Source organism: Colletes latitarsis, chromosome 10, assembly GCF_051014445.1.
Source record: "Colletes latitarsis isolate SP2378_abdomen chromosome 10, iyColLati1, whole genome shotgun sequence".
Lineage (NCBI taxonomy): Eukaryota > Metazoa > Arthropoda > Insecta > Hymenoptera > Colletidae > Colletes > Colletes latitarsis.
In genome coordinates, this window is record NC_135143.1 from 10,433,508 (window position 1) to 10,439,699 (window position 6,192).

Below are 6,192 nucleotides of genomic sequence, written 5' to 3' on the forward strand. Positions count from 1 at the left end.
TATGGGGTAAGTGCCGAGAATAGGAGTCGAATCATCCCCTCGCGAGGCTGCATACGTTCGCTTTCCGTTTCCGGTTCAAACGCGTCGAACACCGAAGGGTTGTAACTGACGTTACGTTATTTTCTTCTAAATCCATTTGTTTAAACGACTGTTCCGTTACTTTAATAGTAAGCATTCTCAACTTTTACAAGAAATCAGCGCAATAATATTCAATCAGAAACTCTTATCTACTCTCCTAGCAATTTCTCTATTAAAATAGCCTTCTATTCCTTCGAATCGCCATTAGTTAGTTCAACCATTATTATACAACAGATACTAACAGCTGACATCCATATTTAATACAAGGGCCACAAACAATACAAAATCGAGACGCGTTTATTCGAGTAATACAATTTATATTATTTTTCGAAAGACGATTTTCACATTAAATACATTAAAAACATCTACTATTCGTAAAAACGTAGGAAAGTCGAATGTTTCCAGCCCGAGAGGAGCCATCTTCTCGAACCGCCGATTTCCCTCGCGCATCCAAAATGGCGGGTCGCATCGCGATCGAAAGGAGGCAGCTCGGACAACGTCAGAAAGAGAAAAGGGGCACCACCGGTGTGTCTCGAGTCTTTGGACAACGGTGGCCGTAATAAGAATAGATGGGTTCCCTAGATTCTTGAATGGTCGACTATTAGCAACGAGCCGTACCGGCGACAATGAGGCCCGACAAACTGATAAATTATACCACGGGTGTATCCGCCGGTGCACCGGTCGCAGGTAAATAGAATTAATCACGCTATAGAAGGCGCGACGCGGCCTACGAGGCTGGCCCCGTGCGAGCTACCGGCCAATATAACAACGTGACTACACATTTTCGCGTCGCGACTGTTTTCGTTGACCTGGACGCGAACGAGGAACATGGAAGACGCGGGGACGCCGACGGTGACACGGAATCATCGTGGGGGTCGTTCGGATGGAATAGATTGCGCAGTAATTTCCTTACAACTGATTGCAGACGACCAATGTTACCCTTACGACGTCCTTTGAAACGTTCGAGGACCCATCGATAGATAAGTACTGCGCCAATGTGAGATCCTTCAAGATTCTCGCGTGTCAGTTTGGAGAATTTCGAAACAATGCAAACGAAACACGTTTCTTTTCAAATAAACAACGAATGGCTTCAAAACTGTGGTCAATTCTTTTGGTGAACAGACACCAAAGTACCAACGTGCATTCATGAAACACGATGCACGGTAAATGGCTGGATCGTAAAAAGCGAATTTATAGAATGACGAGGCATTCGCGCGCTTCGAAAGGCAGGATTTACTCTTTCGGGGTTGCGGCGGGTGACACGTGTTTATTAACGTCCATTGAATCGGACTTTGCAAATTAAGAGTTTGGCTTCCAACACTTTGGTCGAAGCGATCGAGCCTATGTAACGAGTATCTGCACTTAATGTATTAATGGACACGTAATGATTTTTCAGAATATTCCCTCGCCATTAGAGACAAGCTGCGTAACAAACACGCACGATTAGAGGGACGCGTCGAAAATATGTTCACGAATTTTCGTCAACGTAAGAATTTTCCCTGCCCGATGGACCGATGGGGAGACTGATGAACCATGAACGGTTCGGTACACCTTTGCACGAATAAAAGACACACCGTGAAAAACAATTTATTAGCTATTGTGGGAACAATGTCAATTTGTTGAGGTCCCACTCTCTCCCTCTTTGCCTCTTCAGAGACGCGACTCACCCTCCGGGACGAGGATCACGAGGAAAAGAGAGAGAACCTCGAGGGTGAGAAGGTAATTCACGGTCATTCCTGACTGTATTGACCCGGTATCGATCACCTTCGACTCGATTTTACGCGATTATACACGGTATGGAACGTGGGTACGGGAAAAGTCCCTCTTAACCGGTGTCATCGTCAAAACTTTCGGATTCATGACACTTTCGTTCCTTCCATCAATCGAATTCGTGGGGCAACATAGAAGGGCTGGATGACAAAAACACTTCCTATCGAAGGGAACGACAATTCCCTTTCTTTTTACACCAAAGATACGGTGTAATTTGGGGGTAGAGGAAAATAAAGATTTGGGGTTCGGTGTGTACCTGCGCGTGCCTGCGCTGGCGCAAAATTTAAATCGCTTTCATGGAGAAACGAATCGCTTAAATTTAATTCAAAATGAAAAGTTATACAAACATTGAAAACTAAGCTATACGACGTAAAAAATGGTACAAAAAAAGAAAAAGATAGCAAGAGGACTGTAAAACTAAATATTGTGTACTTTAACCACATATGGGTGACATGATTCTTCACCGAGGAGCTAAAACAATTAATTCTCAAGATTAGATGTTAAAGGAAATAATTATAGATAGGACTCTAGAATTTTAACGAGTCCGTAAAAATAAGTTCAATAACAAATTATGGGTATGCTAGTTTCCAGTTGTCACAGTTGTTAAAGGCTTAGTTTGTTATTGTTACTACCCTTTGTGTCTAAAATTTTTCGAAATTTCTCTCATCCAATTAGACGGGATATTCAACGCGCCGCGGTTAATAAATTTAATCGTTCGACGACACAGCCGGGGCTTTGGTTCCCGGAATGATCCGCGTGACGCAGCTCCTTCTCAAGATTCTCGGTTCCGATCGAAAGCGTAGAAAAGGGAGGGACATCCACGTCGAGCGAGGACAAAACGCAGAGAAAGAAGAGAGGCGTAGAGCGCGAGGCAGGGCACGATTACTAATCCGTTGCTTGTAACTTGAACATTACGGGTATCGTTGTTTGTACAGCCGCCTGCTGGCTGCCGCGAGAGGTGACAAGGAGGAGGCCACCGCGATCGATGCATTTATGCATGACGCGCGCGGATCGAGCAATAATATTTTCATTCTCCTTTCGCCTTCCGCGGGCACACACTCGTGCCGCCGCCAAGAAGCAACCAGGAGGAACGCCGTACAAACGCGGACACAATGGAAGCGTGTACAAATAGAAAGCAAACCGAGAGGGGGGTGAAAAAGATGGGTATTTTTTAAACGCAGGTCCACCGTCAGCGAGATTCGGGGATCGAACGCTTTAGAAGGATTCAATATGGTGTGTTATTGTTTGAACAAAAAAGCGTTGGAATCGATATTAGGTGTGACACGAAAGGTGTGACTTTCGTTCGTAAAAAAGTAACTAGATCCGATGGAGTCAAAGATTCGAAGAAATTGTACGCGATATAGTGCTTGAAAAGGTGCAGCTTCCGTTTCGTTGTTTCCCTTGTTACGGTGGCTGCATGATGTATGACGAGTAGACAGATTTGAAAGTTGGTTCGAAGAAGTTGCACGTGATACGACGCTTGAATTAATATCCATCGTAGCACGTAAATCTATGACTTCCGTCTCGTTATGCTGTTCGCGACATTGTCCGTCGTGTGTATATAGAAACTAGATCTGACGCGATCGAAGATTTGAAGAAGTTGTACGCGGTGCGGTGCTTGAATTTGTATTGGGTTAGGGCGCGAAAAGGTGCAACTTCCGTTTCATTGTTTCCATTGTTACGGTGGCTGCATGATGTATGACGAGTAGACAGATTTGAAAGTTGGTTTGAAGAAGTTGCACGTGGCATGGTGGTTGAATTGATATTAGATTGTCGCATGGAAATGCGTGGTTTCCGCCTTGTTATGCTGTTTTGTGACAGTGTCTGCGTGGTATATAGAAAGTAACATATTTAAACCTACGAAGAAGGTGTCAAAAAACACCCAGGCAGGTTTTGAAATCCATCGATAAACGGGGAACGGATTTCCAATCGGGGAAAGCAACCTAAAATGCAAAGGACCGAGGAGGAATCGATGCTTGAATTAGGCCCCGGTAAAAACCAGCGATAAACTTTCTATTCCTCATCGTCGATGTTGCAAAGAACCGTTGTAACAACGGCGACGTATCGGTCCGCGAAACGAAACCGAATCCGAATACCAGAGTGGAGGAGGGCGAGAGAAGGAAAGTCTCGCGCAGACACAGAGGGATATATTAACAGGGATGCGGCTGGAGAAAGAAAGAAAATACCAGGTCGAGCCCAGGAGCCTCCAGAAAGAAGACAAAGGGGTAGCAGAGAATTAAAAGTATCGTGGACAAAGCCGCGGGACAAGACGCGGGAGCTCATTTGGTGTCTCCCGGTGAATGGGCGTTCATTATGATGCCTCCCGGACTAACAATCGGGTTCATTTTGTCTCTCCTGCTCGTGGTAACAATACTCGGGTGGGTGGAGGAGGTGAAGGTTACCGTTGGAGAGGGAGGAGGCAGGAAGGGGGAGGAAACGGTGCTTCTGCTACCTCGGGATCCCTCCGCCATCTTGACTCCCGCCGCCGATGTTCTTTTGTCGACTTCTAAAGCAGCCCCGGGGAAGAAAAAGACGGCGGCTTCGAGGCCCTGGGTAAGGGGAGGAAGTTACGGCGAACCAGGGAAGAAAGAGGAGGGCCGATCCGAACGGCGGAGGTGTACTACTAGGCAGCGTCAGAAAGAGAAATCGCGTAGAGTGGAAAACTGGGAACAGCGAGACGGACAGAGGCCGCGATACGAGGGGTTGGAAGTACGGAAGAAACGAAGAAGAGAGGAAAAGTCAGAGAAGTGGAAGAGAGCCCAGGCGAACGAAACTCAAAGCTGCAGAGGGTGGAAAAAGAATTTGGAGGCTGAGAGGAGCTGGTCCGGCGAAGGATTCGGTGAAACAAAAACGGCGAACAAAGGTAGAATGAAAATACAGATTGGGAAAGGAAACGGGAATTGTTCGGGGAAACTTAAAGGACAAACAGGGGACCGGATGGTAGACGAAAAGCGTAGAACGGAGAAGTAGAACGGGCTGAAACAGTATCGCGAGTTTCGTCCCGTTGTTCGCGATAATCGACCCGAATTACTCGACACGCTAAATGTAGAACGGAACCGGTATATACGCATAAAACGATGCGACGCATGAAACGATGGTTCTCGTTAGCGTCGAAACATGTCTCGGTTTTCCGTCGACTGTGAAACTTCCTCTATTCGACTGATTTAGATTTGTGTTTAATCGAGTCTTGAATATAATTGAGATTCGAGGTGACTGAAATTACCTTAATGCAGTTTTTCGTTAATAGGATTGGTTGGCCGAATTCCAAAGCAACGCGTGTTCGTAAAAGAATGTTGAAGAAAATATCGCGGTCTGAGTTTTCATAATATACGAGGGTAGTCTGAAAAGTAATGCACACATACTTGTAGAACATGAACGAAATAATCTTCAGAAGCGTGCTAGGTGGCATGTGGAAGTAACATTCCCCCTCTATATGCATGCACAGTTTGAAGGCCTTGCGTTCATCTACTGTATTTTATCTCTTATCGAGAAAGTGACTCCTACTAAGATTCATCGTCGTGACGATGCTGTTGATAAGTCTACTGTAAATCGATGGGTAAACAAACTTCGTGCTCGTGAGCCTGGAAAAGCCATAATTATTGATGAAACAGGCAGTGGACGTCTGAAGAGGCTCTGCGAAACCTGAAGTTTGAACCGATTCCACACCCTCTCGATCTTGCGCCTTGCGATTTTTATTTTTTTCCTCTACTCAAGAAAGACCTTAAGGGCACTCATTACATCTCGGACAATGAGGTGAAAGCAGATATCAAGTCCTGGATTCGAGAAAAGTCGGAAGAATTTTTCAGTGACGGAATGAAAAAACATGTTACACGTTGGGAGAAATGTGTTAGTCTTAACAGTGACTATGTTGAAGAATAAATATATGATTTTGAAGCTTAAGAATTGTACTTCAATGTACTTTTGGCCCGATCTTACTACTTGTTTTGGATCGTGTTCTACAAGCATGTGTGCGTTACTTTTCAGCCTACCCTCGTATATAATAAGGTGAGTGCATCAGCTTTGTGTTAGCTCGATTATTTCTTCAAATATGAATATAGTATTCCATATCCAGAGCACTATGAGCCTAATATGGAAATTTCCTATAAATTGATAATATTTAAGTTTTGCAAGCAAGTGAAATATGTGTATAAAAAAAAGTATTCTATATTAGGGCGACTGGTATACGGTCGAGGCCGAGCAGACGTCGCTGGAGCAACTATGTTATAATTTTTGGACGGATTACAAAAAGTTTAATGGCCAAACGATGAAGGCGGAACGAAAATTGCAACCTGCTTCGATTCGATGATTTCGCAGTGCCCTTCTTCTTATCGTTAGAGGCATTGT